The 26306-nt window shown below is 41.5% G+C and overlaps 1 pseudogene; it reads right to left on the reverse strand.

The window, feature by feature from the left end:
* The window catches only part of LOC115102611 (multiple epidermal growth factor-like domains protein 6), a 113278-nt pseudogene that overhangs the window by 33266 nt on the left and 53706 nt on the right, over positions 1 to 26306 (reverse strand).

Below are 26306 nucleotides of genomic sequence, written 5' to 3' on the forward strand. Positions count from 1 at the left end.
TAAGATACATTTGAACAAATCCACTGTTTGCCCTCTCAATCTTACACGCAACAGCTCTATGAAGACACTCTGTCCGTTCCAATGGAAGACACAGGGGTTTCAATACCTTGGGATCTTTGTAACACCAGATCTGAATAGACTTTAAGGAAAATTATCTACCACTCCTGGATCGAATCAAGAACGATCTCCAAACCTGGAATAGCTTAGCTTTTTTCCCAATTAGCTTAGTAGGAAGAATTAATGTTATCCGTATGAAAATCCTCCCTAGATTGAACTATTTATTTCAGATGCTCCCACGCAATCTTCCAGTTTCCTTTTTCAATACGACTAATCAAAGCATCACCAAATGTATATGGGGCAATAAAAAACCTAGGATCAAGTTCTCCCCTCTATCGAAACCTGAATCTAAGGGTGTTCTTGCCCTTCCCTCCCTTCAATTGTACTACTGGTCTGCCCAAATCCGCAACATTCTAACATGGATCACAAACAGACAAGACTCAATGTGGACTCAGATAGAAGCCCAATCCTATGGTTCATTGCCCCTAAGCTCAATTATATTCATTAATAACTTTAGTGAAGTGGGCAACATAGCCAAAACCTTTGTGATTTACAGCACCCTACTAGCATGGAGGGACGGTAAGAAATTGCTTTCACTTGCCTTTAGTAGAAATATGGTTATTGTAAAACAGGATTCACATATTAGAATGATTCAACGTCCTGGCTTAATGATGAGAACGTCCAGCTCACATGCAAGGGAATTTAAAGTCTGCTATTTCTGGAAAAGTGTGAACCCACTGGGTAACAGAGGTCAATTCAACATCTATTCCACATTGGTTCAGCGTAATTTCATTGAAATGAAATGGAAACAACGTTGATTCAACCAGTGTGTGCCCAGTGGGAATGCAATCTGTATGATGGTTCCATTGTGTTTATAAAACGTTATATTTGGGAGCAGTAGATATTGTCTTTATATTGGATCTTTGTCCAGCATCTGTGAAAAGTGTGTATGTGCATGAAACCCTCCAATATTATACGTCGACGGTAGCAATCAGGGTGCCTGTAACTTTATTTAAACTATATAGCCTATTTAAAACAAGTTGTTTTGATTGGAATTTGATTACAAATATTCACTCTCTTTAGGCCTCAACAGTTAATGTAATTTTGCTTATCAAATAAGCTTGACATGTCCATGGCTCAGCCATTGTGCAATTTATAGTAGGCCTAGCCCCATCAGTGTGAATGTTATGTTTATTAACAATATATTTCCATATTGAAGCCATGCAATTATTTAGAACAATGTGGACTGCAAGCATGTTCAATGTATTTAGCAAAAATGGGATAGGCCCACATTTAGTTATTTTGTTTCTGTAGGCTATTTAACAAACGAGGCTATAATGGACTAACATTCAAATTGCAGTTGATGACAATGCAAACGCAATACATGAAAAAAAGATAAATACAACACTAGAAACAACCACATATCTAGCCATGGAGCACGTTCTGATTGGCCAGCGAGCGGTCAAGCCTCCAAATGTTTTATTTATCAAAACCCACCCCTTTTGAGTCACCGCCTGCTACTCTGCCAATAATTCCCAATATTTCTGACACACCCCTGGACCTATAGCCCTACCGCCAGCGCTAAGATTTACCATTGCATTAATTAAGTTAGTTGAAATATAGCCTATATTGAAAACTTTGAGAGATGAAAGAAGATGTTGTGCACAAGAGGAAATGACACGTGTAAGCAATACAGCGAAAGCAATCTATACAGTCAATGTCAACATTAAAAATGAAGATGAAACGATTGGAACATCGTAAGAGCAGGTTTTATCTAAAGTTGTTTGGTGTTCTCAAGTTATCATCTCTCATTGTGTAACCTCGGCACCCAGAACCCCGTCATCTACTGGATTCTCCATGGCTTAGTTTTAGGACAGACTCAAGGTTTTATTGTCAAGGTGTTCATGAGAGATTACCCACTGTGAGAGAGGTTATTTCATGGCATGGAGACGAGTGGTTTGGCATCAACATTCTCAATGCCATATAGGTTTAATTCAGTGTATGGCTCTCTGGAGTTTACTCAGACAATATTTTATGTTTTATGAAATGAGTGAGTAACTAATAATCCATGTTATGGTAAGTGATTTGGTAAGTGAAAATAATTTGATCCTACTTCTTACAGGTGTAGGATTTTAATTTGATCACACTGTTGTGTGAGAATTCTTCTTGTACTGTATTCAAGGTTTAAAACGGCTTCTAAAGTTTGTCACTTCCACTTTCAGATGTGATTTGCCCTAACGAATAATGTATCAACCCTTACAAACATGTCCATTACTTATTATCCACATAACTATTCACATTTCCTGTTGCTGCAGGATTATTTTTCCTGTTCTGAACGGGTCAAATTAAGATCTGATATCTATACCACAAACTGACTTGCTATTCGGATGTCATTCACACAGAAGAGACTTCTTTAAGTCCAGGATCCGGAGATGACATAAGTGAAGCTAGAAGACCCCAGTCAAAGTGTTATCATTAAAGATGAAGACGAGGTGAAAGAGAAGACTGCGGATTTTGTTTCTCATGGTAAGACCATGTAGGAGAGACAAGCTCAATACATTATCATCTCCTTATCAAATAACAAAGTAAATGTTTCTCACGCTACATTTGTGATGGGTGAAACATTCTGACTGATTCTTAGGCACATGTTTCAGATGCTCTTTGTTGTTGTCATACACACAGGACAGCAACCTAACTCCTCTGACCAAGTCAGAGAATTCTCCATCCAAAGAGAAACTGCAGGAAGAGGTCTCACCACTTCCCACATTGTGAGAAGAGTTTCCTGAAGCCATCAAGTTATCTGATTTAACCATCAGTGCACACAGGAGAGAAGCCTTACCACTGCTCTGACTGTGGGGAGAGTTTCTCTCATTCTAAAATCTTTAAAAATCCCCAACAAAAGCATACTAGTGAAAAGCGTTACCCCAAATCATTCCCAACACATCATGTGAAAACACACACTAAAGGGAAGCCTTACTACTGCTCTAATTTTGGAAAGAGTTTCTCTCATTTGACTGACTTAGAAAATCACATATTAACACACATAGCACAGAATCCTTACTACTGCTCTGAATGTGGGAAGAGTTTCACTACAATGTACAGCTTTAAAAACAACATGTGAATATACACATGAGAAAAGCCTCGTCAATCCCCTGATTGTGGAGCTAGATTTGCTAGACTATATATATTATATAAGTTAACAGTACATCAGCAGATACAGATTGGAGAGAAGCCTCACTACTGCTCTGATTGTGGAAAGAGTTTGTCATTTGATGGACTTAAAAAGCCACAAGCTAACACACACAGGGGGAGGCCTTACCACTGCTCTGATTGTGGCACCAGTTTCACTAAATTCAAAAGTGTTAAAACCCACAAGCGAATACACACAAGAGAAGAGCCTTAACAATGCTCTGATTGTGGTGCTGAATTTACTAGAAAATATAAATTAAAAGTATACCAGCGTAAACACACTGGAGAAAAGCCTTACCACTGTTTTGACTGTGGAAAGAGTTTCTCTGATTATACAAAATAATCCAAAAGCAGTACACACAGGAGAAATGCCTTACCACTGCTCTGACTGGAGTAGTAGTTTCTCTGAGCCTAAAAACGTTACAAGCAAAGACACAAAGCCTTACCTTTGCTGTGATTGTGGCCATAGATTTGCTAGACAAGATCAGTTAAAAGTACACCTGCGGATGCACACTGGATAGAAGTCTTGCCACTGCTCTAACTGCGGGAAGAGTTTCTCTCATAAAAGCTTAACAATTCACCAAAAAAACATACTTGCAAAACTCCTTACCTCAACTCTCAATGTGATGATTTGTGAAGCATCTAATGCATATGAAGACTTTCAGTTGTAGCTTTGTTTAGAAAAAAATCTAAGTTGCCTTTCACTATTGTGAGAACAATTGGGTGGTTGTATTACTTAAGAGTGCAATATTATGTGCAATATAGTTGAGAAGCTTCTGTATAGTTTGAATAGTGGGCATTATTTTGTTTGTTCTATGGTGTTTACAGTATGCTACACATATGAAGAATGATTGTGGCTTCGATCACATCATATTTCAGGCTAATGTAAGGATATAGTGTTTAAAAGTGAAAAGTTTAACATTAGGTGACCTGTGGAGCGTGGGCAACACGTTTAGTCAGTGTGAAAGTCCCCCTGGTTTTGGTCCTCTTAATTTAAAATGTCACCAGAAGCTATTCAGTGTAGCCAGATTTTCTTGAATCTTACCCTCCCAATCAAATTAACACCCACCCAGCACCATTTTGCAAGACCAATTATGTAAAAAGTCACTAAATTTATCTAGACTTATCTGGCAACAACCAGGCCATTACATTCTTAAGTGGCACTGAAACCAGTGGTAAATCAATTAACCCGTTTATTATATAAATATATGTTTTGATATAAATGCTAAGGATGTAAGCACTGTGAACTGACCTGCAGTGCCACAGCACTTATTGTAGCTATTCTTTGAAATGTACTCATACAGTTCAATGGGAGGGAGAGTGGCACACACAGGGGAGACCAGGAGGTTGAACTCAGACTTCTATTTAGGACTTATTCTATCTAGAGGCTTTTATATCTAGCTCTAGCAAGCAGATAAAGAGAACTGAGTCAAAGCCCAGACCTATAGCGTCAATGTGTCCTGTTTGTGACAATGGGGCCCTTTGTGTAGGCTTTACAGCAGGTTCCAGAGATGGCATCAGTGAACCTGGAAGACAAGTAAAAACATTGGAGCTGAATGTCATCATTAAAAATTAAAGAAGAGGAGCAGCGTTCAGGCCACAAAAGTAAACGCCAGAAGGACGAGGTCATGGATTCAAGCTGCCTTGCAGGAGAACATGTTTGACGAACTAGACGTTTCATAAAGAACTGAATTGCAGCAGAATTGTGACCATTTTGAACAACATGTCGTCTCTGTCTAGACAAATTTGAGTGATGAAAGAAGACGTCGGGCTCAAGAGGCAATCATGAGAGTGCTACATCAGTACACGTGTAAGCAACCTCTGCAGTCAAACAACGGGGTCGAATATTAACATTTAAAGATGAAGTGGAGGAGGAAAAGATTGGAGTATTGGACCATGGTAAGAGCAAGTTTAATCTAAAGTTGTTTGATGTTCTCAAGTTTTCATCTCTCATTGTGTAACCCATCATCTACTGGATTCTCCATGGCATAGTTTTAGGACAGACTAAAGGTTTAATTGTCAAGGTGACCAATTGTGTGAGATGTTATTTCACAGCATGGAGACCTGCATGGTTTGGCATCAACATTGTCAATGCTACTGTTTGTATTATTCAGTGTATGGATGTCTGGAGTTTACTCAGACAATATCAAGTCTTGTGAAATTATTGTTTAGCTAACTGAACATGGTAAGAAATGACAACATATGATTGGTATTGATCTCCCTTTTGTCATGTACAGCTTACTTAAAAGCATTGATTTGTATATAGCACCAACTGACTTGCTATTCTGATGTCATTCACACAGGAGAGACATCTTCAGGTCCAGGATCCAGAGGTGGCATCAGTGAATCTGAAAGAATGCAGTCCAACACTGGATTTGAACGTCAACATTAAAAGGGGGAGATGATGAAGAGAAGACTGGGACTTTTGATTTTTCATGGTCAGAGCACATTGTAAGAGGAGGTTAACATTTTCCACAAATTAGTCTCTCTCTTTTCAAATTTAGAGGTAGAATGATCTCATGTTATACATATGATTTTATTCATTAATCAGTGAAATAAGTTGATTCTTAGCCACTTGTTCCAGCTTATCCTTTTGTTTTAATTCCCACAGGAGAACGACCTTACGCCTCTGACAAAGTTCAGCCAGCTTCTGCATCCAAAGAGCAAAACCATGAAATTCACAAACCTAAGAGGTCTCCCCACTGCCCACACTGTGAGAGGAGTTCTCATCACATCTTGAAAGACACATGAAAACACACTCTGGAGAGAAGCCCTATTCCTGCTCTGATTATGGGAAGTAATCTGATTGTGGGAAGTCTCAATTGAGCATCTTAAAACATCCCAAGCAAATACACAGAGGAGAGAAGCCTTACCACTGCTCTGACACCGTTAAGAGTTTCTCTTATCCTAAAAACGTACAACTTCACAAGCAAATACACACATGAGATAAGACTTACCACTGCTCTGATTTTGGAGATAGATTTGCTGGACAATATCATTCAAAAGTACACCAGCGGATACAACCTGGACAGAAGCCTTACCACTGCTCTGACTATGAGTAGTAGTTCCCTAATACCAAAAGATTTACTGACAAAGTCATCTTACTGATAAAAAGCCTTACCCTTTATTCAATGTGAAGATTTGTGAAGCGTCTAGTGTGTATGAAAGACTTTATGTACGGCATATAAAGCCTTTACACCTTGCAGTTTGTTAAATGTTTTTTTTCTGCAAAGCTGCCTTTCATTATTTACAAAATAGGCAAATGTCATTTTCATAATCAAATAAGTGTTGAGCTTTGTCCTCTCATATTACAAAATTATGAACAATAAGGCATTTTTATCAAGATTATTCATCTTCTGTGCCTACATAGTTTTTTGTTATGCAGCTATTTGGGGCTCTTGAGACAATGATAATAGAGTCCTTACCCTGAATCCAGGTTATTCAGTATCGATTTTTGTACACTTTTCATCTAAGGAATATCTCAACAGAAGCTATTCAGTGTTGTCAGACTCTCTTGACTCTTCCACACCAAATCATATTAACACCTGCCCAACACAATTTTTTCTGCCCCAAAGACATGAAGAGCCATGACGCTTGAAATTAATTTAATGAATCATAAAGACAGTGATTTTGGTATATTATTACATGATCTGTTAAAGTTATTGTATAATTTATAAAAAATGTTGTTACTCACCTGATAACGTAATAACCACTGGATAACTACCAGTAACGCCATAACTTATTACATAACTTATTGGCAAACACCGGGGCTAAGTTCTCTGACAAGTTCTCAGTCAAGTTATTACATTAAGTTGTCAAACACCGGGGCTAAGTTCTCTGTCAAGTTCTCCGTCAAGTTATTACATTAAGTTGTCAAACACCGGGGCTAAGTTCTCTGTCAAGTTCTCCGTCAAGTTATTACATTATTAAGTTGTCAAACACCGGGGCTAAGTTCTCTGTCAAGTTCTCCGTCAAGTTATTACATTAAGTTGTCAAACACCGGGGCTAAGTTCTCTGTCAAGTTCTCCGTCAAGTTATTACATTAAGTTGTCAAACACCGGGGCTAAGTTCTCTGTCAAGTTCTCCGTCAAGTTATTACATTAAGTTGTCAAACACCGGGGCTAAGTTCTCTGTCAAGTTCTCCGTCAAGTTATTACATTCAGTTGTCAAACACCGGGGCTAAGTTCTCTGACAAGTTCTCCGTCAAGTTATTACATTCAGTTGTCAAACACCGGGGCTAAGTTCTCTGTCAAGTTCTCCGTCAAGTTATTACATTAAGTTGTCAAACACCGGGGCTAAGTTCTCTGTCAAGTTCTCCGTCAAGTTATTACATTAAGTTGTCAAACACTGGGGCTAAGTTCTCTGTCAAGTTCTCCGTCAAGTTATTACATTAAGTTGTCAAACACCGGGGCTAAGTTCTCTGTCAAGTTCTCCGTCAAGTTATTACATTAAGTTGTCAAACACCGGGGCTAAGTTCTCTGTCAAGTTCTCCGTCAAGTTATTACATTAACTAGTTTTATGACACTATACAGTAAAAATGTACTACGTTATCCGGCGTTACTGCATTAACCTTTGTTACAGGGCCTAAGTGCATTGCAAATCTCCTAACCCCCCTTCTTTCCCATTTGGTCCTGTTGGTGGATCCATCACTTACCCAGTTCGCAGGCCGCCCCGGTCCACCCGCTGGGGCACGAGCATCCCCCGGAGAAACGATCACACACACCACCATTCTGACACAGGCAGTGATGCAGGCAGTCTGACCCATAGAAGCCTTCTAGACATTCTGAAAGAGAGATACACATCGCTGTAAGCAGGAGACAGATTTCACCGTATTTCATATGTACAGTACATCAGTCAGTTTTATTTCAATCCACGAGGGGGAGGGAACAAATCGAGTGCACACCTCAGGGGTAGGGTAGAGAATTAGAGTGCATCATCTGTTTAGTATGAAAAGTCTGTTCCTTTTCACTCCTTTAGGGGGAGTGAATGAGTGCACACATTAGGGAGAAGGGTAGTGATTCTGAGTGCAGTGGTTAGAAAGAGGAAAAATGCTACCATTACCTAGCATTAGGGATGCTCTTTCTTAATGGGGCTTGTTGCAGCGGAGGTAAGGGAATTAAGTGTACAAATGTGGAGTATTGAATAGCAGTTAAGTATAGTCCACTTTTCAAATGTACTTCCCAATTATATCTGTGAGTTAGGCAAAATAATACATTCTCTGTCACCTACGCACACATGCATGGGCACACACACACAGGACTCTCTTTCACAAACATGCCCGGGAGTGTGTGCATGAATGCATGTACACAAGTGTTTCCACAATAATGTATTTTATCAGTAGTAGAAAGGTCCGTGAAAGGGAAAGGAGGGGTGGGCTGTTCAGGTTTCAGATCTCCCCCAGTTTTTTCAGGTTTTCACTCTCAAAGTCACACTTTTTTTAACACTTAAAATGCCGGTCCTCGATACCTCGGTTCTAAGCAAATGAAACGTCTTTTTGATGTTAACATTCTAGCAGTCTAATAAATACATTTAATCACAATAATAATGCTTTGGTTGTTTATGAAGGTAACAGAATATGAAAGAAAATGTATTTCAACACAACAGCATTTTATTAGTATACTTTTGTATACTTTTTAGCCAGTAGCTCAGAAAGTAGTGCCCGAGCCAAAAGTGGTCCCTGAAAATTGCACATTGACACATCCAGCCCAAAGCAGGAGGTTTAAAAAATGTTTTATGTAACTGTAGGCTATATATACACAAATGAAAAATCACAAACACACCTCAAATCAAACACCATGACAAAGATCATCCATTATTCATTTGTTTAGTCTTAAGGAACATTATGAAACGAAGAAAATGCATTTCAAAAGATCAGAACGGCATATTTTGAGTTTAAATACATCACTGTGCTCTGAGTGTTGCAAGTGCTCACGTGGGGAGTGCATGGAATGGTGGTAATTCTGTCAAAAAGTTTTATTTTGAAATAGTGCTTAATGGGCTTATTTTTAAGAGTTGTTTGGCAATGATAGGGGATTTGGAAACTGCAGAATCTGCCTTTTCTGATACTATATAGACATCAAAATGTCAAAGGCTGACTGGCAGAGAATGACTGGCAGTGAATGAGGGGCAGGGAGGAATAACATATCCTCTTTCAACATACAGTGGAGTCCCCTTATAAAGGTGAGCAAAAAAAGACTATAAAATAAATAATACAAATAATTCTTTATTATTGCATGCTCAGAGAACGAGATTTAGTTTATTAAGAAATACTTCTTTTTTTTTACGGTAGGGGTAAAAATGATTGAATCCTATGTTTCGATTCTCCAGCACCCTCCGCTTGTGAGAATAACATCCAAAAACCTTCTTCTAAAATATTTGATGAGATTGGAAAACATATTTGGAGGGACCTTAGACAATACTCCTTCAATAATCTTTCCAGAGTTGTTATATCCTTCGTCTGCGCATCGACGTCCCTCTTCAATTCAAACCACAGGTTTTCAATGGAGTTCAAGTTCAGAGACTAAGATTGCCATCGCAAAATGTTGATATTGTGGTCCATAATTTGAGTTTTTGGTGGATTTGATTTGTTCTTGCGGTTATTGTCTTGCTGCCAGATTCACTTGCAGCCAAGTTTCAGCCTCCTGGCAAAGGCAATAAGGTTTTTGGCTAAAATGTCCTTTGTCCTTAACAAGGGCCCCAGGACCAGTGGATGCAAAATAGCTCCTTAACATAAAAGATCCACCACCATATTTTACAGAAGGTATGGAATTATTTTCTGCATATTGCATCTTTCTTCTGACGCAAAACCCACCACGGGTGTGTGTGGCCAAAGAGCTCTATTTTCATGTCAACCAACAAATGTAAATGCCTGGAGTTTGATAAATGGCATTGGCACTTGGATTGGAAGTGGCGCTATCGTCAGATGACATGAAAATGCAGCTCTTTGGCCACACACACACCAGTGGTGGGTTTTGCCTTGAAAGGAAGATGGCTCAGTTATCCTTGGAAGGTGAGGGAGCTGGAGTATTGAAAACAGGGCATTCAATCATATGGACCTGTATCTTTTTGAGTTTTTATATTTATTACTTGTCTTTTTCTCCAAGTAATTGTATTAGTATAAAATATATATCGTTTTTTTGCTCATCTTTATCAAAGGATCCAATCATTTTGGTCTCCACTGTACGTGTGTTAATATACTTATTTAGGAAAAGTGATGGACTGGGGGACATGACTTCAAATAGAAGCATAATAGATTAACAGTAGATTAAAATTCATGAAGTCAAAATTATGCTCTCTGTGCTTCTAGTTTGAATCTAAACGTAAAAATGTATAGATGTTCTAAGTCCACAACAATGCTTAGACCGCATCAGGAGACCACTTTTGAGGCGTGGGGAAAATCTAAGAATGTTTTAAATCTTTTGGAGTGTAGTTACACTTTAACGCAAGTGAGCATGCACCTAGCACTGTTGTCTGGTTAGCAGAAGTTCTGTAGCACACGTGATGGAGTTCACAAAACTAATGCCCACTAAATTGATGCAAATAATCATGATTTTATTCTGACAGGTAGGCATAGGTTAAATTGTAGCAAGTTAACATTTAATTGAGAAAGTATTTGGGAAAGCCTTTCCATCTACGAGAAGACGGTTATCATTAGCATTGCTATATTTTATCCTGTTTCATATTTAATGGTCCACTGCTGCTAAATGACCACACACACACACACACACACACACACACACACACACACACACACACACACACACACACACACACACACACACACACACAACAGAACAAACAAACAGACATGCACACTGACAGTACCTTTCTCACAGCTGGCGCCGGTCCAGCCTGGCATACACTGGCACTGCCCGCTCACAGGGTCACAGCTGGCATTATTACAGCACTCACAGGTGTGTTGACACCCACTGCCAAACCACCCTGCCTGGCATGCTACAACAGGAGCAGGGCGCAGAATGTTAGGGGGAACAAAAACAGACATAAGATACAGTACCTTCGGAAAGTTCTCAGACCCCTTGACTTGTTCCACATTACGCTACAATGGATTAAATAACATTTTCCTCAGCAATACACACAATACCCTACAATGACAATGTGAAAACAGGATTTTAGAAATTAAATTACAAATTAAAAACATAAATACCTTATTTACATAAGTATTCAGACACTTTGCTATGAGACTCGAAATTGAGCTCAGGTGTATCTTGTTTCCATTGATCATCCTTCTTCAACTTGATTGGAGTCCTCCTGTGGTAAATTCAATTGATTGGACATGACTTGGAAAGGCATACACCTGTCTACATAAGGTCCAACAGTTGACAGTGCATGTCAGAGCAAAAACCAAGGCATGAGATCAAAGGAATTGTCCATAGAACTCCGAGACAGGATTGTGTCGAGGCAAAGATCTGGGAAAGGGTACCAAAAAATGTCTGCAGCATTGAAGGTCCCCTAGAACACCATCATTCTTAAATGGAAGACGTTTGGAACCACCAAGACTCTTCCTAGAGCTGGCCACCGCCAAACTGAGCAATCAGGGGAAGGGCCTTGGTCAAGGAGGTGACCAAGAACCCGATGGTCATTCTGACAGAGATCTAGAGTTCCTCTGTGGAGATGGGATAACTTTCCAAGGATAACCATCTCTGCAGCACTCCACCAACCAGGCCTTTATGGTAGAGTGGCCAGACGGAAGCCACTCCTCTGTAAAAGGCACAAGACAGCCCGCTTGGAGTTTGCCAAAAGGCACCTAAAGACTCTCAGATCATGAGAAACAAGATTCTCTTGTCTAATGAAACCAAATTAAACTCTTTGGCCCAAATGCCAAGTGTCACATCTGGAGGAAACCTGGCACCGTCCCTACGGTGAAGCATGGTGGTGGCAGCATCATGCTGTGCGGATGTTTTTCAGCGGCAGGGACTAGGAGACTAGTTAGGATCAAGAGAAAGATGAACGGAGCAATTTACATAGAGATCCTTTATGAAAACCTGCTACAGAACACTCAGGACCTCAAACTGGGGCGAAGGTTCTCCTTCCAATAGGACAATGACCCTAAGCACACAGACAAGACAAAGCAGAAGTGGCTTCAGGACAAGTCTCTGAATGTCCTTGAGCGGCCCAGCCAGAATCCGGACTTTAAGCCAATTGAACATCTCAGGAGAGACCTGAAAATGGCTGTGCAGCAACGCTCCCCATCCAACCTGATAGAGCTTGAAAGGATCTGCAGAGAATGTGTCATACCCAAGAAGACTCCAGGCTGTAATCGCTGCCAAAGGTGCTTCAACAAAGTACTGAGTAAAGGGTCTGAACACTTCCGTAAATGTGATATTTCAGTTGTTTTATTTTTAATAAATTAGCAACATTTTCTAAAAACCTGTTTTTGCTTTGTCATTATGGGGGTATTGTGTGTAGATTGAGGAAGGGAAAAAACTATTTAATGCATTTCAGAAAAAAGCTGTACTGTAACTGTACACAGATACAAAGAGTGTCGTGACATAGTTTTGGAAATGCTCAGCTCTCCACACAATACAGGCACTACTGCAGGAAACACACACACACACATACGTACGCACACACACAAAAATATGCACACGTTTCTTTGGAATGTGCCCTGCTCCTGCCCCGCCAGTTAGAACTGCTGACTATGTTGATCCAGGGTAATATGCAATGCCACATACAAACGAGGAACATGAGTATTAATGCACCACACACAGAGAGAAATAGCACAGTGGGGTGTAGTCGCTTCATTAAATCTACTTCCACCTGTTTACCCGTTTCTCTTTTCTTTTTCTGAGCGGCTACAGAAATTCTATGGATGGATGGATGGGTGAATAGGCCAATAGGACTCACTGGTGTTGCATTGTGATCCGACCCAGCCGTCTGGACAGTGGCAGGCCCCTGTCAGGTGGTCACATCTCCCCCCATTAGAACACTGACACTGCTGCTGACACTCCAGCCCATGGAATCCTTCAGGGCACGCTGCACAAACACAAACGGCACATCGAAATGTACACATGTAAATGTATCGAAATGTACACATGTAAATGTATCGAAATGTACACATGCATGCACGCACGCACGTGCGCACACACACACAAACACAGTTACATTCCAAACATATCATGTGGGCATTCATCACATACATACACAACCATACTCTAATTGGTTATCCCAACACACACTTACGTTTTTCACAGTAGGTGCCTGTCCAACCAGGCAGGCAGGTGCAGGCTCCACCCATATGCTCACAGGCCGCCTCATTGGCACATTGGCACCTGCGTCTGCAGCCAGCGCCGAAGGAGCCCTCTGGGCACTCTGTTTCAGCGCCAGGGTAGAGACAGAGAGAAAGAGCTAAGAGAGAAAGTAAAACACTTTTCCCTGCTAGTGACTTTGTTATTAAACAGTGTCAGGCAGAGAAGGACCCAACCCAGCTAGTCTATTTACAGTCACACACACTGACACACAAACCAGTGGAGGCTCCTCAGAGGAAGAAAGGGGAAGAATTTCAGAAAAATTGTCCTTTCAGCTAAAACTATACTAAATATAATAATGTCACCAAATACCTGATTAAAACACACTTGTGCAATGAATGTTTACAGTAGTCTCAACAGTACCCTCAAGGGTAGCACCATAGTGTAGCCGCAGGACAGCTATTTTCTAGCCTCCTCTGGCTACATTGACTTCAATACAAAACCTAGGAGGATCATGCTCCTCACCCCCTTCCATAGACTTACAGTACATGGTAAAAGCTTCACTCCTTTCTATACTGAAGTCCAGCTCTCTCAGGTGAGGGGTTTAAGAGACCAGAGAGACCAGAGAAGCACAGCCTTCCTCTATGACTCTACTTCCAGAAGACGTCCTCCAACCAATCAAAGCTTTTGCAGTATGAATGAACATGTTGTCCATCTAATCAAAGGATCAGAGAATGAACATAGCACCACGCATGTGCGATTTTTGTTAGTTGGTGACATTGTTGGATAGATTGAGTTTTTAGGATATTATTAATTTGAAATTAGTTTGTTCACACTACAGGTGACGGAAGAGGTAGATTATATCTTGTTTTCTTGTTTTTAGGACTTTATTTTTCTGTCGTGTTAGTGTAATTTATTTAAATTTGCCTTGCCAACTTCAGTAGCACGTAGCTAGCAAGCAGAGTGCAGTTTTCTCTGCAAGAATGGCGAACACCAACTACAATGTAGTGGATTTTTTGTTGGAAAATCCCTTTCATTGCCCACATCAGGTAATTGCACGTTACGATGCTACACTTGCTGAGAATATGGAAGTTACTAATCTTCTACTAGTCTTCTCTGGGATGCAGAAATCAATTCAAAATGATTTCATAGCTTCCATCGCACCAGCCATTAAAAGTTATATTTTTTAAAAAGCCTACTGGGCACACACTGGTGTAATCAACATTGTGTCCACGTAATTTCAACAAAATTACATTGAACCGACATGGAATAGACAATGTATTGACATCTGTGCCCAGTGGTAGGTTGACGTAGAGGGCACTTTCCACTTATCTCCGATATTTATTTAGCAAACGGAATGATAACACATCATAACTCCCGACAGACACAAGAAAAACACTAAACATTAGTGATATTGACATGCTTTATGGGATGAAAACAGGACAGAATCTCAGTCTGATCAACTGTAGGCTACTAACAACAGCAGCTGCATACAGCCGCTGCGTCCTGTCCATCTGGTCAGGGTAAACAAATTCATAACTATGTATTTAAAGTCCATTTGTTTGTGTGAAGAGAAAATGTGAATGTGATCAGATGTGGCTTATATTCCAATTTGACCAGGCTGCCTAGGATTAATCTCTCTCCTCTGCTCTCATCCTTCTAGACCTATCGGCTGCCTTCGATACTGTGAACCATCAGATCCTCCTCTCCACCCTCTCCGAGTTGGGCATCTCCGGCGCGGCCCACGCTTGGATTGCGTCCTACCTGACAGGTCGCTCCTACCAGGTGGCGTGGCGAGAATCTGTCTCCTCACCACGCGCTCTCACCACTGGCGTCCCCCAGGGCTCTGTTCTAGGCCCTCTCCTATTCTCGCTATACACCAAGTCACTTGGCTCTGTCATAACCTCACATGGTCTCTCCTATCATTGCTATGCAGACGACACACAATTAATCTTCTCCTTTCCCCCTTCTGATGACCAGGTGGCGAATCGCATCTCTGCATGTCTGGCAGACATATCAGTGTGGATGACGGATCACCACCTCAAGCTGAACCTCGGCAAGACGGAGCTGCTCTTCCTCCCGGGGAAGGACTGCCCGTTCCATGATCTCGCCATCATGGTTGACAACTCCATTGTGTCCTCCTCCCAGAGCGCTAAGAACCTTGGCGTGATCCTGGACAACACCCTGTCGTTCTCAACTGACATCAAGGCGGTGGCCCGTTCTTGTAGGTTCATGCTCTACAACATCCGCAGAGTACGACCCTGCCTCACACAGGAAGCAGCACAGGTCCTAATCCAGGCACTTGTCATCTCCCGTCTGGATTACTGCAACTCGCTGTTGGCTGGGCTCCCTGCCTGTGCCATTAAACCCCTACAACTCATCCAGAACGCCGCAGCCCATCTGGTGTTCAACCTTCCCAAGTTCTCTCACGTCACCCCGCTCCTCCGCTCTCTCCACTGGCTTCCAGTTGAAGCTCGCATCCGCTACAAGACCATGGTGCTTGCCTACGGAGCTGTGAGGGGAACGGCACCTCAGTACCTCCAGGCTCTGATCAGGCCCTACACCCAAACAAGGGCACTGCGTTCATCCACCTCTGGCCTGCTCGCCTCCCTACCACTGAGGAAGTACAGTTCCCGCGCAGCCCAGTCAAAACTGTTCCCTGCTCTGGCCCCCCAATGGTGGAACAAACTCCCTCACGACGCCAGGACAGCGGAGTCAATCACCACCTTCCGGAGACACCTGAAACCCCACCTCTTTCAGGAATACCTAGGATAGGATAAAGTAATCCTTCTCACCCCCCTTAAAAGATTTAGATGCACTATTGTAAAGTGGCTGTTCCACTGGATGTCTTAAGGTGAACGCACCAATTTGTAAGTCGCTCTGATAAGAGCGTCTGCTAAATGACTTAAATGTAAATGTAAATTAATTAATAATTTTCTCCACACATAGTGTTGTGTGTTCCTTCCAAACAACTCAACTGTAGTTTAATCTGTCCACAGAATATTTTGCCAGAAGCGCTGTGGAACATCCAGGTGCACTTTTGCAAACTTCAGACGTGCAGCAATGTTGTTTTTTGGACAGCAGTGGCTTCTTCCGTGGTGTCCTTCCATGAACACCATTCTTGTTTAGTGTGTTACGTATCGTAGACTCGTCAACAGAGATGTTAGCATGTTCCAGAGATTTCTGTTAGTCTTTAGCTGACACTCTAGGATTCTTCTTAACCTCATTGAGCATTCTGCGCTGTGCTCTTGCAGTCATATTTGCAGGCAGGGCGGCCACTCCTAGGGAGAGTAGCAACAGTGCTGAACTTTCTCCATTTATAGACAACTTGTCTGACTGTGGACTGATGAACATCAAGGCTTTTAGATATACTTTTGTAACCCTTTCCAGCTTTATGCAAGTCAACAATTCTTCATCTTAGGTCTTCTGCGATCTATTTGTTCGAGGCATGGTTCACATCAGGCAATGCTTCTTGTGAATAGCAAACTCACATTTTGTGAGTGTTTTTTTATATTTGGACTCAAGGTTAGCTGACTCAAATGAGCTTTTGGAGTCATTAGCCTAGGGGTTCACATACTTATTCCAACCTACACTGTGAATGTTTAAATAACGTATTCAATATAGACAAGAACAACACAATAATGTGTGTGTTATTAGATTAAGCACACTGTGTAGGGCTTCCGAGTGGTGCAGTGGTCTAAGACACATCACATCCGGCCGTGACTTGGAGTCCCATTGGGCGGCGTACAATTGGCGCAGTGTCATCTGGGGTAGGCCGTCATTGTAAATAAGAATTTTTTCTTAACCTCTTAAGTCGACCCTCTACTTTTTTGAACATTCTGTTAAAAATCGCGCAACATTTCAGCGCCCTGCTACTCATGCCAGGAATATAGTATATGCATTTGCTTAGTCTGTGTGGATAGAAAACACTCAGACGTTTAAAAAACTGGTTAAATCACTGCTGTGGCTTTACCAGAACGGCATTTACATCGAAAAGCACAGGAAAAACTGATCACTGAAAATGGGAAAATATATCCATGCGCTACTTGAACCCATTGATAAACGTGAACCACAATTAATTGACTGAGGTTGCAGTACCTACAGCTTCCACACGGTGTCTAGAGTCTTGTCATTTCCCTTCGAGTTTTTTCTTGGTCAAACACATACAGGACACCGTATCTCCTCCGGTCTAGGACCGGATATTTTCGTTGAGTTTCTAGCCGGACATTTTTCCAGACGGACAGCTAATGATCTTTACATCGCCTCCTGATGAATTTTATCGCTTATTAACGTTTACTAATACCTAAAGTTGCATTACAAACGTATTTGATGTGTTTTGTGAAAGTTTATCGTCGACTTTTGAATTTTAAAAAATGACGTTACGTTTTGAAACTATGTTTTTTTCGTTTATCACACAGTCTACATATAACGATATCTAGGCTTTATATGGACCGATTTAATCGAAATAAAGACCCAAATAGTGTTTATGGGACATCTAGGAGTGCCAACAAAGAAGATGGTGAAAGGTAATGAATGTTTTCTATTTTATTGTGCGGTTTGTGTAACGCCGAAATGCTAATTATTTTGTTTACGTCCCCTGTGGGTCTTTTGGGGTGTTGCATGCTATCAGATAATAGCTTCTCATGCTTTCGCCGAAAAGCATTTTAAAAATCTGACTTTTGTTGCCTGGATTCACAACGAGTGTAGCTTTAATTCGATACCCTGCATGTGTATTTTAATGAACTTTTGAGTTTTAACTAATACTATTAGCATTTAGCGTAGCGCATTTGCATTTCCAGAGCTCTAGTTGGGACGCAAGCGTCCCGAGTAGAAGCAACAGGTTAACTGACTTGCCTAGTTAAATAAAGATAAAACAATATATGTTTGTGTATTGGTGTTGATAACCAGAGTTACTGTTTTACACTGTGGAGAGTAAAATAGTCTCATCAAAACCACACCCATCATTATCATATTTCCCAGCATGCTCTAATGCAGGTCGATTTTTCAGGATTGTTGATATTTTCTGTGGTTTTGGATGGACATTGATTGATTGATAATATTATACTACACAAAGATAAATAACATACATGTTTCTAAACCAATCAGTTAGTTCAATTTATTGAAATGGTTGTTCCGGTTTAAATGGTTTCCTAGCCCTGACAGTCATTCTGAATGCAGGTAGTGGGTGAATAATAATTCCAACTGTTAGATATCCTTACTGGCTGGATTCCAATAGGAATTACTCATCACTTTCCAAGCCAGCATAATGTGATTTGCAGGCCTGATGTGGCCTGTAAATCAGGAGTTTCCTAACACCACTTTGTTAGGGTAAAACTAGGCCATCAACTAGGCCAATATGTAAGGCCTTATAATATATGTAATGTATTGTTATAGTTTATTTTTTAATGATAACATTCGCCAGGTATTCCTGAGGCATGATCCTAGGGCTCAGGTCCTCCGGGAGGGCAGGGAGAGAGGGAGAAAGAGAGAACTAGAGGGAGCATACTTAAATTCACACACAACACCAGATAAGACAGGATAATTACACCAGATATAACAGACTGACCCTAGCCCCCTAGCACATAGACTATTGCAGCATAGATCCTAGAGACTGGAGACTGAGACAGGGGTGGGTCAGGGGACACTGTGGCCCTGTCTGACGATACCCCAGGACAGGGCCAACCAGGCAGGATATAACCCCACCCACTTTGCCAAAGCACAGCCCTACACCACTAGAGGGATATCAACAGACCACCAAATTACTACCCTGAGACAAGTCTGAGTATAGCCCACGAAGATCTCCTCCACTGCATGAGCCTGAGGTGGTGCAAAACCGGACAGGAAGATCACGTCTGAGACTCAACCCACTCAAGTGACGCACCCCTTCTAGGGACGGCATGGAAGAACACTAGTAAGCCAGTGACTCAGCCCCTGTATTAGGGTCAGAGATAGAGAATCACAATGGAGAGAGGGGAACCGGCCAGGCAGAAACATCAAGGGCAGTTCGTCGCGGAATTTATAGCACGGCTTTGATGATCCTTGGTTGGGGTCTGAGCAGATTATTTGTTGCTATTGCAAACATAATAAAATGGTGGTCCGATAGTCCAGGATTATGAGGAAAAACATTTAGATTCACAATATTTATTTCACGGGACAAAACTTGATCCAGGGTATGACTGTGGCAATGAGTACAGTAAGTCCGGAGACATGTTGGACAAAACCCACTGAGTCGATGACGGCTCCAAAAGCCTTTTGGAGTGGGTCTGTGATCTTTTCCATGTGAATATTAAAGTCACCAAAAATGTGAATATTATCTGCCATGACCACAAGGTCCACAAGGTCCAATAGGAATTCAGGCAATTCTGTAAGGAACGCTATATACGGCACAGGAGGCCTGTAAACAGTAGCTTTAAAAAGTGATTGAGTAGACCGCATAGATTTTATGACTGGAAGCTCAAAAGACGAAAACAAAGTCATTTTTGTGAGGGGAGGAAAATTGAAATTTGCTGTCAAATGTTAACAACACATGTCTTTCCGGGATGTGCGGGGGATATAGTGTAACCAGGAGGAGAGGCCTCATTTAACAAAGTAAATTCATCAGGCTTGAGCCATGTTTCATTCAGGCCAATCACATCAAGATTATGATCAGTGATTAGTTCTGTGACGATGACTGCCTGGGAAGTGAGGGATCTAACATTAAGTAACCATATTTTGAGATGACAGGAATGGAGGAGGTCTTTATTCCAGTGAGATTGCTAAGGCGAACACCGCCATGTTTTGTTTTGCTCAACCTAGATCGAGCCACAGACACAGTTTCATGGGGGATAACTGAGCTGACTACACTGACTGTGCTAGTGGCAGACTCCACTAAGCTGGCCTACCCACTATCTCATTGTGGAGCTAGAGGAATTAGAGCCCTTTCTATGTTCATAGATAAGATGAGAGCATCCCTCCAGCAATGATGGTCTGTCACTCCTCAGCAGGCCAGGCTTGGTCCTGTTTGTGGGCGAGTCCCAGAAAGAAGGCCAATTATCTACAAATTCTATCTTTTGGGAGGGGCAGAAAAGGTATTTCAACCAGCGATTGAGTTGTGAGACTGCTATAGAGCTCATCACTTCCCCTAACTGAAAGCAGTTGTTTGTAACTGTGTAGGGCAAGAAAGCGCATGCAGTCTCCATTAGCCTAGCTAGGTAGCTCGCTTAACTAGCTTCTCACATTTTGATTTTTTTAAAAATGTTTTTATTTAACCTTTATTTAACTAGGCAAGTTAAATACCGTCAATACAGGTATTACGCAATCATATTGGATGATAAATAATCTTGCTCGGGCAACTATTAGTCTTGGTTGGTTGCTGTCCCTTTATTTTTGAAACACTCTTTGTCGTCTCCGAGCAGTCAGTGCCTATACCGTGGGTCTCCCATTCTCCCAAATGTTTCAAGTCACCAGCCTCCATTAACACACACACACACACACACACACACACACACACACACACACACACACACACTAGAAAGGAGATATTTATGTTTGTACTCTGTTGGCAGCGTGGTCCTGTGTAGCCCGCCTCACAGCGACACTGTCCCGTGATGAGGTCGCAGCTGCCATCGTTGTCCGGGCACTCACACACGTTGGCACAGTCCACCCCCCAACGCCCGGCGTCACACCCTACCATGGAGACAGAGGTCAGAGGTCAAAAGTCATGACCTCCACAACTGGGTAGGGGGCTTAAAGGGAGAATAGAGTGCCATTTCAGATGCACAAGACCTTTCACTGTTTCAAATGTCTCTCCAAATCAAAGTGAACATGATCAAAAAAGGAACCAACAAATGAAGTACAGTGTTATCTATTTCTGCACCCCCTCAGAAAATGAATTAGCAAAATAAAAATCCCCATAAAAACCTGTCAGTTAAAGCTAGAGATATCTGTTGTTGGCATTGGATGCGTCTCAATCCACGACATCCGCCTATGTCGCACTTCCACATCTGCGGTGAAAGGTGACAGAGCTAGAGCGCTGTTTGTCAGACCATGAGACGTCTCGAAAATTGGTCTTCTCACAAAATACTCTGTAGCGTCTGAACGGTTTGGCCTACAAACTATTATGACCCCTCTATGGAAAGATACTTTCATGCACATCATGGGGTTCTCTGTTTTGTGTCTCCTCGTGGAAAGGTGAGACTCTCACGAACACGTACAGTACATGTCGGTTGGTTGGATCTTAGACGCCCACAAGCCTCACAAGACTCGTCTGAAGGTCCCCCGGGACTAGTTCATTTTTTAAAATGGAATTACAGCGTACAGTTCATATAAGGAAATCAGTCAATTGAAATGAATGAATTAGGTGCTAATAGATGGATTTCACATGACCATTGTAGATCCACCCACTTGGTAGTCAGGCCCATCGACTGGGGAACCAGGCCCAGCCAATCAGAATTAGTATTTCTCCACAAAAGGGCTTTATTCCAGACAGTGATAGTCATCAGCAACCCCCCACTCCCACTCAGATGATCCCCCAGGTAAAGAAGCCGGATGTGGAGGTCCTGGGCTGGCGTGATTACACGTGGTCTGTGGTTGTGAGGCCGGTTTCCAAATTCTCTAAAACAACGTTAGAGGCTGCTTATGGTAGATAAATGAACATTCAATTATCTGGCAACAGCTCTGGTGGACATTCCTGCAGTCAGCTTTCCAATTGCACACTCCCTCAAATCTTGAGACATCTGTGGCATGGTGTTGTGTGACTAAACTGCACATTTTAAAGTGGCCTTATATTGTCCCCAACAAGGTGCACCTGTGTAATGATCATGCTGTTTAATCAACTTCTTGATATGCCACATCTGTCCGTTGGATGGATTATCTTGGCAAAGGAGAAATGCTCACTAACAGGGATGTAAACACACAAACATTTGAGAGAAATAACCTTTTTGTGCATGAACATTTCTAGGATGTTTTATTTCAGCTAATGAAACATGGGACCAACACTTTACATGTTGCATTTATATTTTTGTTCAGTGTATATATGCTAACTTGTTAGTGCCAAAAATAAGGGGTTAAGTACATGTATAAAAAAAATAACTGCTTTCCTGATCCTTCTTATATCCTTCTTATATCTCTCAGATACATGTATAGGACAGACACTTCAGAACAAACTTCCTTTAGATTTTTTGGGGGGACTATCTGTTGCTAGTGAACCTGTAGTGAATCTGTTATTGCATTTGTATTGGCTAATAGCACTAAGCACAAAAAATGTTTCATAAAAAAATTATAATAAAATAAATTATACTTCAAGGTGTCTTAAAATTCCAAATCAAATAGTTAAATGATCCTTGGTATGACTTTCTTAAAACAATTCCATATAAAGGACTTCAGAAAGTATTCACAGCCCTTGACATTTTCCACATTTTGTTACGTTACAGCCTTATTCTAAAATGTATTAAATTGTTTTTTTCCTCATCAATCTACACAAAATATCCCATATTGACAAAGCAAAAAAAAGTTATTCAGACCCTTTACTCAGTATTGTTGTTGAAGCACCTTTGGCAACGATTACAGCATCCAATCTTCTTGGGTATGACGATAAAAGCTTGGCACACCTGTATTTGGGGAGTTTCTCCCATTCTTCTCTGGAGATCCTCTCAAGGTCTGTCAGGTTGGATTGGGAGCGTTGTTGCACAGCTATTTTCAGGTCTCTCCAAAGATGTTTGATCGAGTTCAAGTCCGGGCTCTGGATGGGCAACTCAGGGAAATTCAGAGACTTGTCCAGAAGCCACTCCTGTGTTGTCTTGGCTGTGTGCTTAGGGTCATTGTCCTGTTGGAAGGTGAACCTTCACCCCAGTCTGAGGTCCTGAGCGCTCTGGAACAGGGTTGCATCAAGGATCTCTCTGTACTTTGCTCCATTCGTCTTTCCCTCGATCATGACTCGTTTCCAAGTCCCTGCCGCTGAAAAACTTCCCCAAAGCATGAGGCTCTCACCACCATGCTTCACCATAGGGACGATGCCAGGTTTCCTCCAGAAGTGACGCTTGGCATTCCGGCCAAAGAGTTCAATCTTGGTTTCATCAGACAAGAGAATTTTGTTTCTCATGGTCTGAGAGTCTTTAGGTGCCTTTTGGAAAACTCAAAGAGGGCGATTATATGCCTTTTACTGATGAGTGGCTTTGGCCACTCTACCAAAATATCTGATTGTTGGAGTGCTGCAGGGATGGTTGTCCTTCTGGAAAGTTCTCCCATCTCCACAGAGGAATCTAGAGGTCTGTCAGAGTGAACATCGGGTTCTTTGTCACCTCCCTGATCAAGGCCCTTCTCCCCGATTGTTCAGTTTGGCCAGGTGGCCAGCTCTAGGAAGAGTCTTGGTGGTTCCAAACTTCTTCCATTTAAGAATGATGGAGGCCACTGTGTTCTTGGGGACCTTCAATGCTGCAGACATTTTTTGGTACCCTTCCCCAGATCTGTGCCTCGACACAATCTTGTCTCGGAGCTCTATGGACAATTCCTTCGACCTCATGGCTTGGTTTTTCCTCTGACATGCACTGTCAACTGACATGCACTGTCAACCTTATATAGACAGGCGTGTGCCTTTCCAAATCATGTCCAATCAATTGCATTTACCACAGATGGACTCCAAGTTTTAGAAACATCTCAAAGATGATCAATGGAAACAGGATGCACCTGAGCTCAATTTTGAGTCTAATAGAAAAGGGTATGAATACTGATGTAAATAAGCTATTTCTGTTTTTTCTTTTATATAAATTTGTAAACATTTCTAAAAACTGTTTTCGCTTCATTATATTCATTATATATGGGGTATTGTGTGTAGATTGCAGAGTTTTTCTTTCTTCGTTTCATCCATTTTAGAATACGGCTGAAAATTAACAAAATGTGGATAAAGTCAAGGGGGCTGAATACTTTCCAAAGGCACTGTAGCTTAGTAGAACCCCCTCTCCCGGATTAGACAGGGTTTAGACTCTTATGGGTTATTATCACTATTATTGCAAGCCGTAGTGGTAGCAGACCTGGCTTCAACTACTATATGAAGTCTTTCAAATACGCTTTGCTTTAGCCAGATGTGTAGGTTTGACCATTTTTCGACTCTTCTAATGGTTCCCTTGTGAAACCTCAATTAATTCAATCAGATTGAAATCATATTTGATTTGATTTGAGTGGTAGGAGGATCATAAAGTACTACAGTATTGATTGTGGCTCACACACTGTCAGCCTTACCTCTACTGCAGCTGGGTCCAGTCCATCCTTCAGGACAGGCACAGCGGCCCGTCAACGGGTGGCAGCGCCCACCGTCATCGCACCGACAGCGTAGCTGGCAACCCAGGCCAAATCTACCCAACGGGCAGACTAAGAGACAGAGACAGTATGGTAAAATATATAGGACTGGGAATTACCAGGGACCTCACGATACGATATTATCACATTACTTAGGTGCCAATAAGATATATATTGCGATTCGCACGTATCATGTATTGAAATTCGATACTACAATTTTATTGTGATTCGATATTCCAAACGTATATTGCTCACTACTGTATATGTCTACTGAAGAGGAACAAGAGAGAGACATGAGGAAATGAGGTTAGGAGATACAGTGCCTTCGGAAAGAATTCAGACACCTTGACTTTTGACACATTTTGTTAAGTTACAGCCATATTCTAAAATTGATTAAATTGTTTTTTTCCCCTCATCAATCTACGAGCAGTACCCCATAATGACAAAGCAAAAACAGTTTTAAATTTTTTGTTGTGCTAATTTATATTTTAAAAATTTAAAAAATTTAAAATGAAATATCACAATTACATACATTTTAAATCGTAAGTTTACATACACCTTAGCCAAATTCATTTAAACTCAATTTTTCACAATTCCTGACATTTAATCCTTGTAAAAAATCCCTGTTTTAGGTCAGTTAGGATCACCAATTTATTTTAAGAATGTGAAATGTCAGAATAATAGCAGAGAGAATTATTTATTTCAGCTTTTATTTCTTTCATCACATTCCCAGTGGGTCAGAAGTTTACATACACTCAATTAGTATTTAGTACTTGGGTCAAACGTTTCGGCTAGCCTTCCACAAACTTCTCACAATGAGTTGGCTGAATTTTGGCCCATTCCTCCTGACAGAGCTGGTGGAACTGATTCAGGTTTGTAGGCCTCCTTGCTTACACACACTTTTTCAGTTCTGCCCACAAATCTTCTATAGGTTTGAGGTCAGGGCTTTGTGATGGCCACTCCAATACCTTGACTGTTGTCCTTAAGCCATTTTGCCACAACTTTGGAAGTATGCTTGGGGTCATTGTCCATTTGGAAGACACATTTGCAACCAAGCTTTAACTTCCTGACTGATGTCTTGAGATGTTGCCTCAATATATCCACATAATTTTCTTTCCTCATGATGTCATCTATTTTGTGAAGTGCACCAGACCCTCCTGCAACAAAGCACCCCCACAACATGATGCTGCCACCCCCGTGCTTCACGGTTGGGATGGTGTTCTTCGGCTTGCAAGCCTCCCCCTATTTCCTCCAAACATAACGATGGTCATTATGGCCAAACAGTTCTATTTTTGTTTCATCAGACCAGAGGAAATTTCTCCAAAATGTACAATGTTTGTCACCATGTGCAGTTGCAAAACGTAGCCTGGCTTTTTTTAATGGCGGTTCTGGAGCAGTGGGTTCTTCCTTGCTGAGCGGCCTTTCAGGTTATGTCGATATAGGACTTGTTTTACTGTAGATATAGATACTTTTGTACCCGTTTCCTCCAGCATCTTCACAAGGTCCTTTGCTGTTGTTCTGGGATTGATTTGCTCTTTTAGCACCAAAGTACGTTCATCTCTAGGAGACAAAAGGCATCTCTAT

This window comes from Oncorhynchus nerka, linkage group LG20, assembly GCF_034236695.1.
Source record: "Oncorhynchus nerka isolate Pitt River linkage group LG20, Oner_Uvic_2.0, whole genome shotgun sequence".
NCBI classification, from domain to species: Eukaryota; Metazoa; Chordata; class Actinopteri; order Salmoniformes; family Salmonidae; genus Oncorhynchus; species Oncorhynchus nerka.